General features: G+C 40.7%; 1 protein-coding gene across 2 annotated transcripts in view; it reads right to left on the bottom strand.

Annotated features, from left to right (window-relative positions):
* The window catches only part of ITGB1 (integrin subunit beta 1), a 122,305-nt gene extending 110,310 nt beyond the window's left edge, over positions 1-11,995 (bottom strand). Inside the window, exon 1 of one of the 2 annotated variants that reach the window (XM_030199088.1) lies at positions 11,899-11,995. The gene's annotated coding sequence lies outside the window, so the exon portion shown is untranslated. The remainder of the gene's footprint in view (positions 1-11,898) is intronic. The other variant, XM_030199097.1, reaches the window with a different exon arrangement.
* Between the last annotated feature and the right edge of the window lie 420 nt (positions 11,996-12,415).

Below are 12,415 nucleotides of genomic sequence, written 5' to 3'. Positions count from 1 at the left end.
GACAGTCACTGCCTCCCTAGGAGGAGTATAGTCCAGGACCTTGAGCATCTTGGCCCTGGATTCATTCTCCACCTCCAAAGGAAATGGAATGGCCGCAGACATTTCCTTGACAAAAGGGGGAATGAAAGGTTCTCCAGAGAATTCTTTCAGGGGGAGAGTTCAGAGGGAATTCCATAAGACTCATCTGAGGAAAAGTACCTTGGATCCTCCTCTGAATCGCATGAGTGCACCAGGCTCTGTTCCCTACCTTGCTTTGCGTATTTGAGACTGGCTGACCATGCCATATTTTGTATTTAATACTTTTACTGCTGTAATTGCCTATTCCTCATGTTTAATCTATTCTTACTGTACACTGCCTTGAGAGTGAATTCCATCAAAAAAGCAGTAAATAAATCCAAATAAATAATCACCCGACATGGCCACATTTCAACCACAGACTATGTCAGGGGTAAAAACTAGTACATAAACAGAAGTTGCAATCATTCAAATCAGACACAACTAAAAAAGATGAAAACATCAATGAGTCTAAAATACTAACAAAAACATCTTTAGCCCAAAGGGATCAAAGTGTGATAGTTCTAAGTATCTTCCACATGCAATGAACAGAAACAGAAAGTTTCAAATAAGGATACGAATCAATTTAAAATAATATATCATCAATACGTAAAAAAATGAAATGTGTTTTATAAACATATATGATCTCGTTCTTAAGCAGGATGTTACAGCCTCAATAGTTAAAGACAATCTCTCTACTAAACGTAGGCTAGAAATGATAGGTTCAATTTAAGACTCTTGAATTTCCCGATGGAATTTGGAATTAATCCGTTAGATGCCTTCAAAACATATTTGCAGGAGGTTTTAAACTTTTCCCCAGAAACTATGCCACCACTGAATAAAGTGTATTACATCCCAACTAAAAAGTCTTCTGAAACTCTTCTTCAAGCTATTCCAGACGAAAATCAAGAGTCAAGTTTGAATATTTCCCAGTTACTAGAGATAACTCTAAACATGAACTCTGAAAGAACGACATTAATTGCTTCCTTTATTTTCCAACAAGATTTGGATGCGGTAATGCGAATGTACTTTAAAAGAATGCAGGCTCTATTCAGGGGTAAAAAAGTTTGGATTTATCCTGATATTACTAAGCAGACCCAAGAAAGGAGGAAACTGTTCTTAGCAATGAGATCAGTAGTTACATCTTTAGGGGCCTCTTTCTATCTTAATTACCCCTGTAAATGTGTTATTAAATATATGGGTCTAAAATATAATTATCAACCTGAACAGTTGAAGGCATTTATATCTATGAAGAAAATTGGTCAACCGTTGGTCTAGATGATAATATTATTTGAAAATATGATAGGTTGCATGCCAATGCATATTACCACTATATTTAGTTGCCTTTGTTGTAGTCTTCTAAACTCTGTAGACTATCCCCCATTTGAAGTGGTCTGAAGAAGAGTAACTTTTTTTTCTTCTTTTTATTTTATTTTCCCTAGGGGAAAATAATCTTCTTGTACTATTACCTGTCTGCATTACCTGTTCAAATCTAACAGCTTTGTTTAATTTGATTTAAAAAGTAAAGAAATATAAAAAAAATAAAAACATATAAGATCTTACAAAGCAGTGATAAAAGAAATTCTATTATTTGCAAAGCAGTTTCTCACATGCAACATCACAGAGAGGATTGAACAGAGACTGAAGATTTAAGCAAACCAAATATTGTTTCAGTGATAACAAGCATGAAAGCACATTACTTTTATTTAACAGTGTGTAACAGATCTGCTTGCAAACTTCAAAAAGCCAAAAGGGACACACACCTAATGGGGAGTAAAACAAACAGTCTCCCCGGTCAAATACAGCAGTTCTCAACCAATGTGTCACGAGCACCCACGAGATACGTCGCGGGGTTAGCACAGCAGCGGGGATTTTTTTTTTTTTGCACAGTATGACTATCCCCTCCCCTTCCACCATGGAACCAGCACCTTCATAAAAGAGCCCCTTAATGAGAAGTGATTTTGTTGATGTTAGTTTTGAACTTATGCTTACCTTACCCTGAATGTGCTTGTAAAGGATAATATGGACCTCTATAAAGAAACAGCCATCTATTAATCTCTTGGGTTTCCTGTGAGCGATATCTTTTCCTGGTTATATATATTTAAAAAAAACAAATCTCAGGGCTCAACAAATCACAGGCACCAGATTGTCATAGTGGCCAGAAATTGCACACTGGTACCCAGGATTTATCCTCCCCCCTCCCAAATTTTAGTGTTTATTTTTTTTAACACTCCTAGCACCATGATTGGCTCTCTATGTAAGCTTGAGTCGCGCACTGCAGGAAACTTGCGAGTCTCACGGGACTTGAAACTGAGAGACCAACCTGAACTTCTACTGCATGGTTCCAGTTTTCACAAGAGCTGAATTACAGCGGGGGCTAGAAAGCATGCTGTTTCCTCCGCAAAGACAATCTGTGACATGAAGGGAACAGGTAGCAGTGTGAGAGAGAGAGACTGGGGGAGGGTATGTGTGAGTGAGTGACTGGGTGGAGTCTCGTGACTTATCACATACAACTAAAAACATCAGCGATTTGTAATCTAAATTCGCTTCACTGATGGCTGACAACAGTAGTTTGACATTTTGGTGAATCTGGCAAACAGACTAAATGAGCTTCTTTAGCTTAGCACCAACAGTAATGCACCATGGTGGTCACAATTCACAGAATTTAGTAAATTCCAATCTTGTCCATTCCATTCATATTCTGTTTAAATATTTCATACTAGCCGTTAAGCCCGTAAAAACGGGCGAGATTTCCAGCTACCCTCCTCGCTGCCGCTCCCTCCCCCCTCTGTGCCGGGCCCCCTGCACTGACCTGACAGCGCCTCTCGCCTCCATGGAAGAAGTAACTAACTTGTTAGTCTCGCTCACACGAGGAGTGGCATGGGCTGTACATATTGCAGCAGGACATGTTCATCCATTCCTACCCTAGCCGAGATAACATTTAACCATCTCTCTGACCTCATCTGCAACTTTCTTTAAATTAGACACCTTACTTTCTAACTCTTCTTCCCTATCATCAAGCCGATCAATCCATAGACTGGTGGGTTGTGTCCATCTACCAGCAGGTGGAGATAGAGAGCAATCTTTTGCCTCCCTATGGTCATGTGCTGCCGGAAATTCCCCAGTATGTTCTCTATCTCAGCAGGTGAGTGGTCGCACAGCATCAGCTCTGGCTAGACACCTTACTTTCTAACTCTTCTTACTCTCTTACCCATCTATATGTTCCATCTTTGCTTATATCCTTCACTGTCAATTAAAACGTTCTATTACATATTGTGTTGACATTGTAAGCAGTATACTATGCCATACTTTGACACCCAAAGAACCTGCTGTTAAACACTTGGGACAAAGTTTCTGGCCAAGTTTAATTTCTTGTTGACATCTACTACTGTAAGAATGTTCCTAACTAGATCCACGAATACTGCTCTTGCAGCACCCTTTACTGCAGTAGCATGAATAAAACAGATCAGCACATGACTTCTGCTTGACTTCATACTTTATCAAGTAAACGTTTTTGTGATAATAGCATAATGTAGCATCTGTAATGTAATGTAGTAAGTCTTCTAGTGAAAATTGTCACCACAATGAATTCGAACAGAGTAAGATCCTGATTTCTCAGCCATATTGTCACTACAGATCCAAAAAGTTTAAAAATCACATTTAACTATAGTAAGAAATTGTCCAGAGACCAGTCAAGCAAATTTAGTGCACTGATTTCTAAAATATTGTATAACAAATCACTGTTGAACAGAGTCAATATGGAATCTAACAAATGTAATCATGTGACCTGTGTCCAGTTATTCTCATTGGTCAGAATTTCATTTTTACCAAGCTCTCACTGAGTTTCTGAATGTACAAAAATTCTGAATAAGTGGTGCAAATGTCACAGCTGTAGGACATTTAAGGCTTTTTTTTACAAAGCTGAATTAATTCCTCTGCGGTAAATGAGAGGAAGCCCATTCAATTCCTATGGGCTTCCTCTCATTTGCCACACGGGAAATCGCTAGCATGGCTTTGTAAAAGAGGCCCTTAATGACAGAGTTAAGGCCTAAAAGGTGCCCCAACTTTCAGTCAGCAGCAAACTGTGCCAACCCCCTCATTGGATAAAAAGCCAATTTCTCAAAAACCTATGAAGATAAAGTCTGAAATCGTCTATATTGGTCTCCATTGTGGTAGATTATTATCTATTTCTGAAATGGTGAGTGAAGACCATTGGTTGAATTGGAATGCAATAAGCCAGCAAGTATTCCATTTTTCCCCTTCTGATATTAATTTCTCAATTTAAAAGCAGACTCCTTGCCCAATATGGCAATATTTCCAGTGGTTCCCAGATCTTCTGGAATATCATCCATCATTTTGAGTAAACTTTTCCTGCTTCTATCAACACTGAGGTGCACCATAAGTTTATCTGTGTTAAACTGGTGAGGGATAGACCTCCACCACATTGAACAAGATTAATTTTGATAAGAAAATATATTCTCTACACAATGGCCATCCTCCTTCCAGGAATCCAGTAACAAGAAATCATCATTATCCTCATTCATTGCAGTATTCAACTCCAGCATATCTGCTGTCTTTTTACTTAATTTTCCAAATATCTGAATTTCCCCACATTTCCAAAACAGATGGCAAATGTTTAACAGAACTTGAAAACATGCAAAATAACAATCCCAAAATATCCATGAACTTCACTGCTTGCCTCAGCGGCATAACTCACTGGTGTCCAAGACTTGCAACAGCATCATCATCATTGGCTGTGCAGAGAGAAAAGTATATGTGACATCACTGTAATCACTTATATAATCTTAACAAGTTTAAATACTTTAATTTAATTTTTTAGAACGATACTCATCTGAATTATCATTCTACTGCCAGGTCGGGGACATAATCAGACATGACTCATGTTTCGCTGAACTAGATGTTTCGAGGAGAGTCCTCTATTAATAAAACATCACATATTAGTGTTATACTAAAACCTTACTTTTGTCATTTCGTAATTAAATATAACCAGAAAAACATGATCGCCATCTTACCAAGATCAAAAACACTGATCGGTTAAGCTGACATTTATTATAGGGGACAATTTAAATATAGAATCTTGTTTTAGTATAACACTAATGTGTGATGTTTTATTAATAGGAGATTATCCTTGAAACAGCTAGTTCAGTGAAACATGAGTCATGTCGGGTTATATCCCCGACCTGTCAGTGGAATGATAATTCAGATGATTATCATTCTAAAAAATTAAATGAAAGTATTTAAATGTTAAAATCATCAAGATTAAATGAGTGATTAAGTTATGATAGTGATTTCACATATACTTTTCTCTCTGCAAAGCTAATGACGGGGCTAGCGTTGTAAACTCTCGCTGTTGCAAGTCTTGGACACCAGTGAGTTACGCCGCTGAGGCAAGAAGTGAAGTTCATGAATATTTTGGGATTATTTTGCATGTTTTCAAGTTTGGTGCATCCCAAATAACATTTTAGCCATTCATATGGTGAAATGTTTAAGAGAATACATCACCAAGCCATCACTGGGTATTTTTTATCCATATTGCATGGCTAAGCGATATATAAGCCCTTAAAATTCTGTACTGTTGTTTCTGCAAGCCTATATTTATCATCATCTTAGGGATGGGCCCTGAAAACCTGGACAGGCATATCTTTTGTTACTGAAATTCCTAATTCCTGGGCCCAACTTTCAACCCACTTTACACAGTCGGGGGGGGGGGGGGGGGGGGGGGGAGGGGTAATCGTACCAAACCCTCTATACAATACTGAGAAACTCCTTCCCTTTCCACAATCCAATACTAAACTCTTTAAAACTCTTTTTCCCATCTCAATCTTGGGTCCTCAGTGTGTGCACATAACATGAACCTGTAAACAGGCCAGGAAATCCTTATTAGACTACCAATATTTTGGTTTTAGGATTTTAAAAAGCAGTATTTTCCCATCTTCAATCCACCACGTGGAATCTATTTAGGCCCTTCCTGGCCCGCTTTATGTGCTTAACTGGTTGTGCCTACCAGAAATCCATACTTCCTTGCTATAACAACCATGGTGTTACCCCTTCATTGATATATAAATCAAAGGTGGTCAATTTCCACATTTGCCATAGGGATTTAATTACTACACTGTTCTTAATTACCACAGGCAACTTAGAAGCCTTGACATGGAAAACACAGGCCACTCCCAATGGTTTAAACAAGATGTTTCCCCCAACATAGACGGGCACAGACTGCAGCACCCCTAAGCTAATCTCCTATATGGCATTCTCCAATATCCAGGAGGAACACTGTCATACCGAGGTACAAAGTATATCGTAGTGATAGGGTGGACCGGACTGGTGGAGGGGTAAGCATGGTATATTAACGAGAGCCTTGACTCAAATAGATTACAAATTCAGCAGAACACAAATCACACCTTTGAATCATTGTGGGTTGAAATTCCATGTTTAAAAGGGAAAAGGACGGTGATAAGAGTGTACTACCGTCCGCCTCGCCAGGATGAGCAGGTAGACGCAGAAATGATAAAAGAAATCAGAGACGCAAACAAAATGGGCAATGTGATAATAATGGGTGACTTCAATTATCCAAATATAGACTGGGTAAATGTAACATCGGGACATGCTAGAGAGGTACAATTCCTTGATGAAATCAAGGACAGCTTTATGGAGCAGCTGGTGCAGGAGCCGACGAGAGAAGGAAAAATTCTAGACTTGGTCCTTAGTGGAGCGCATGATCTGGTGAGGGACGTTATGGCACGGGGGCCGCTTGATAACAGTGATCATAATATGATCAGTTTTGTCATCAACCTTGAAGTAACTATACACAGGAAGTCAAATACTTTAGCGTTTAACTTTAAAAAAGGAGACTATGATAAAATGAGAACGGTTAAAAAAAAAAAAAAAAAAACTTAGGGAGGCAACTGAGAGTGTAAAAACTGTACAACAGGCATGGACACTGTTCAAAAATACCATCTTGGAGGCCCAGACCAAACATATTCAGCGAATTAGAAAAGAAAGACGGAAGTCCAAAAGACAGCCGGCGTGGTTGAAAAGTGAGGTGAAGGAAGCTATTAGGGCTAAAAGAAACGCCTTCAGAAAATGGAAGAAGGAACCGTCTGAAAATAACAAGAAGCAACATAAGGAGTGTCAAAGCAAATGCAAGGCACAGATAAAGAAGGCCAAGAGGGATTATGAAAAAAAAGATAGCATTAGAGGCAAAAAAACATAGCAAAAATTTTTTTCGGTATATTAAAAGCAGGAAGCCGGCAAAAGAATCGGTTGGGCCGCTGGATGACAGAGGGGTGAAAGGGGCGATCAAGAAAGATAAAGACGTAGCAAAGAGATTGAATGAATTCTTTGCTTCGGTCTTCACCGAGGAAGATTTGGGTGGGATACCGGTGTCGGAAATGGTATTTCAAGCGGACGAGTCGGAGAAACTTACTGACTTCACGGTAAACCTGGAGGACGTAATGGGGCAGTTCAGCAAACTGAAGAGTAGCAAATCTCCTGGACCAGATGGTATTCATCCTAGAGTACTGATAGAACTGAAAAAAGAGCTACTGTTAGTAATATGCAATTTATCCTTAAAATCGAGCGTTGTACCGGAAGGTGGCTAATGTAACGCCCATTTTTAAAAAAGGTTCCAGGGGAGATCTGGGAAATTATAGATCGGCGAGTCTGATGTCGGTGCTGGGGAAAATGGTAGAGGCTATTATCAAAAACAAAATTACAGAGCACATGCAAGGACATAGATTACTGAGACCAAGTCAGCACGGCTTTTGTGTGGGCAAATCTTGCCTGACCAATTTGCTTCAATTCTTTGAAGGAGTAAACAAACATGTGGACAAAGGGGAGCCGGTTGATATCGTGTATCTAGATTTTCAAAGGGCGTTTGACAAGGTACCTCATGAAAGGCTACAGAGGAAATTGGAGGGTCATGGGATAGGAGGAAATGTCCTATTGTGGATTAAAAACTGGTTGAAGGATAGGAAACAGAGAGTGGGGTTAAATGGGCAGTATTCACAATGGAGAAGGGTAGTTAGTGAGGTTCCTCAGGGGTCTGTGCTGGGACCGCTGCTTTTTAATATATTTATAAATGATTTAGAGATGGGAGTAACTAGCGAGGTAATTAAATTTGCTGATACAAAGTTATTCAAAGACAGGATTGTGAAAAATTACAGAAGGACCTTATGAGACTGGGAGACTGGGCAGCTAAATGGTAGGTGACATTTAATGTAAGCAAGTGCAAGGTGATGCATGTGGGGAAAAAGAACCCGAATTATAGCTACGTCATGCAAGGTTCCACGTTAGGAGTTACAGACCAAGAAAGGGATCTGGGTGTCGACGTTGATAATACACTGAAACCTTCTGCTCAGCGTGCTGCTGCGGCTAGGAAAGCGAATAGAATGTTGGGTATTATTAGGAAAGGTATGGAAAACAGGTGTGAGGATGTTATAATGCCATTGTATCGCTCCATGGTGCGACCGCACCTTGAGTATTGTGTTCAATTCTGGTCGCCACATCTCAAGAAAGATATAGTAGAATTGGAAAAGGTGCAGTGAAGGGCTACTAAAATGATAGCAGGGATGGGACGACTTCCCTATGAAGAAAGACTAAGGAGGCTAGGGCTTTTCAGCTTGGAGAAGAGACGACTGAGGGGAGACATGATAGAGGTATATAAAATAATGAGTGGAGTGGAACAGGTGGATGTGAAGCGTCTGTTCACGCTTTCCAAAAATACTAGAACTAGGGGGCATTCGATGAAACTACAGTGTAGTAAATTTAAAACAAATCGGAGAAATGTTTTCTTCACCCAACGCATAATTAAACTCTGGAATTCATTGCCGGAAAACGTGGTGAAGGCGGTTAGCTTAGCAGAGTTTTAAAAGGGGTTAGACGGTTTCCTAAAGAACAAATCCATAAACCACTACTAAATGAACTTGGGGAAAATCCACAATTCCAGGAATAACATGTATAGAATTTTTGTACGTTTGGGAAGTTCGCCAGGTGCCCTTGGCCTGGATTGGCCGCTGTCGTGGACAGGATGCTGGGCTCGATGTACCCCTGGTCTTTTCCCAGTGTGGCATTACTTATGTACTTAGGGTCATCCTCCCCATTTTTCCTAAGATACATACGACACTGCAGTTTTATTCAGGCCTTTCCTTCCTTCAATAAAAGCTGATTTAACACCATCCAACACTTGTATCTTGAGGAGAGTGCTAATGTTTTTAGTACGTACAACCACTAAAGAATAATTATATTTAAGATTTCATCCCCCACCCCCAATCAAGGATATTAGAAAGGCCATCCAATTACTTTATGTTCTAGTTTTTCTAAGCAAAAGGATACTACCGTCATAAGTTTTCTTGGAAGACTTATTTCCAAATCTCACCTTTTCTCCCACACATTTTTTTTTTTAATTTAGAGGTCCTTTTATTTGAAGCTTAAATCAACATTACAAATACGAGAAAAATACAAGCATAGAGAACAGAACATACATCATATAGAATGGGATGCTTCTCAAATATATGATCCCAAACAGAAACCTCTGATTTTAAAGATTATAATTCCCTCACCCATTTTAAGGGAAGGGTTATATCCCACATCCACTCCCATCAATATTGATAGGAATAGGTTCCAACTAAGTTATTTAAAATTTCAATCCTGTGATCTGTCCAAATTGCAGGAACTCACAAGATTACAACAAAGGTCCTTCAATTCTAGTCGTGTCTGCAATGACATGGATTCACTGCAAGTGCAATACACTGCATATCAAAACAGTTTCTAGCAGTTTACAATAGAAAATCAAAACAATCAAAAAACAAGCATCTGGCAAGACCCCAAGGCCATTAACTTTTTGTTTATGCCCATAACAAGTCTGGCTTTCCCTGGCCTACTTGGCTAATAATGGAAGAGATCTGGATTTAGCTTTGCTCATGCTTTTCTCAGTAATTCACTGTAGGTTGCATTCGGATACATTAGATATTTCCCCATTACTGGAGGGCTTATACAGTAAGTGACAGCAGATAAAATACCTGCCCATCCAATCTGCTCAACAAACCCTAACCCCTTCCTCCAGGAGCATACATTTCTTCACCCCTAAACACTTGTGTAGCTTCTATTCTATGCAGCTTACACTCGTGATTAAACACTTGAATCACAAACAGGGCAGTCTGCAATTTGCCACCATGTGAACTCCATATACACAAATGGAGCCTTGTGATACAATATAACACTATGCCAATAGTCCAAAAATGGATCTCTCCCAATGAGATACACAGCACCTGCAATCTTAGCATAAGGTATGAGTGTGACAAAATACACATGCTTGACTGAGCTGTCTTTTTACCGTTTTCAGGACACAGACCTTAGAGGTCTACCTACCAACTACTGGAGTTGCCATCAAAGCCATAACACCTCAACAGCAATAAGGTCATTTAAATTTTATTTTGATTTGCTCTTCAACCTCTTTCTATATTGAAATTCTCTGCATTTATCCACACATTTTCTAATTCCTTCACTTTTTGTCTCCACCATCTCCCACCAGGAAGGCATACCAGGCAGCCACCACTCTCAGTTTGTACCCGAGGATCTTGTATTACAGCACTGGCCTGTTAGTGGAAATTCTAGCACAGTTTAGTAATAGAGCCCCTAAGTAGTTTCATCAGACAGGCAAGAACTCCACCTCCTCATAATTTTTCAACAAAGACATGGGAGGAACAACGACTATGGTTTCTAGACACAGAAATATATTTGTCAAAGCCTCCTATACACACTTAAGAACTGAAATAAGTTTGCCAGAAAGGGTAAGTGTTATCTCCTACCTTACGGTACACAGTATCAAAGTATATCATGCACTTTAATTTTACCGCGCTTCGAGATGTCAAGTTATGCTAGCAGCTGCTATAAGGACATAAGAATAGCCATACTGGGTCAGATCAATGGTCCATGTAGTCCAGTATCCTGTTTCCCAACAGTAGCCAATCCATGTCACAAGTACCTGGCAGAAACCCAAATAGTAGCAATATTCCATATTACCAATCCCAGGGTAAGCAGTGATCCTTTCACCACATTACTCAAACAAAAGAACCTGTAGCCCATCCAAAAATATAAATTCCAAATCAGCAGCCAATACACTTTATTTCTGCCCTGAGCAGTAAGGCCATCGCTATTCCTGGAATAATTACCATGACTTCAGTAGCCTGCCAGTTTTGGCCACTGTAACCTCATCATCAAGCTCATTTAGCGGATATTCATTTTCAGCGTTGGGGGCACTTTAAAAAAAAAAACACGTATTACCACTTATTTCTAGGGCCTAATGTATTAAAGTTTCCCCGTTTCTGTCAATGTGGAAAATCCTTTTCTACAGAGACTCCTTAGAGCTCCACTAAAAGTATGCAGCCCTGTGGAGAGACATATTTTCTCTATTTAGTTCACATGCAGGGACTCAATGATTCCTCTGTGGCACTTCCAGCACACTGGAAACACTCTACAGGGCGCGCCCCAGGCTACCACCACAGATTCACCGCCTTGAGCTGGCACAGTCTACGCAGACCACCAGGGAACAGGACAGCCACTCCATTAAAGTCCATGGCTCTGCGGACCGGGACCCCCGCCCCAACCCACTCCGCGAGACGGGGGGGGGGGGGGTGGTTGGAAACAGCCCTCTAGCTCGGGCGTGTCCCAGAGCCGAGGGAACGGGAGGAGGCCGCACCCGGGGAGCCCTGGCGGCTGGGGGGATAAGGAGGGGGGGCGCAAATCAAGGACACAAGCGAATAGGGCAAGGACCATTACTGCCAAGCTACTCAGGGTGGCTAACGCTGGGGATCTCGCTCTTACCTTAAGAAACGGGATAAACTGGAGCGGCACCGCACTCACATCACTTTCCCCTCGCCGCTCAGATCTCACGCTCCTCCCCCCTTCCACCCGTGCGCGCCCACGCCGCAGGAAACGAATTCCTGTACAGTGACGTCAGCGCGCCGGGGAAAAGCGGCGGCGTGGCGGCAAGGCACGCCCACCTTCTTATCCCCCCAATCCCGGCCAGCCCCCGTGACCCGTCGTGTCTGGAAGAGGTATGGGTGGCGATGGTGACGTAGGTGGCGTGGAATTTTGAGGGACATAAATGTATCAGAGAGGAAGCTGGTGGGACGAAGGTGTTTAACTGATTAATCAGATCAAGGCCAAACGGTTTCTGATCATAAGCCTAAGTAACTTCTGGCATGATTGTTGTATCTAAGGATTCCTGAGCAAAAAGGACTTTGATCTCTTTTCTTTCTTTAAATGGCTTTTCTGAATAGGGATAATGTCTTCTCAAATAAGACTCTTTCAAAATTAAAGTATGAACCCAAAATATTTA

This window comes from Microcaecilia unicolor, chromosome 1, assembly GCF_901765095.1.
Source record: "Microcaecilia unicolor chromosome 1, aMicUni1.1, whole genome shotgun sequence".
Lineage (NCBI taxonomy): Eukaryota > Metazoa > Chordata > Amphibia > Gymnophiona > Siphonopidae > Microcaecilia > Microcaecilia unicolor.
The sequence above is the reverse complement of the archived record's forward strand: the minus strand, read 5'-3'. Positions and strand labels throughout refer to the sequence as shown.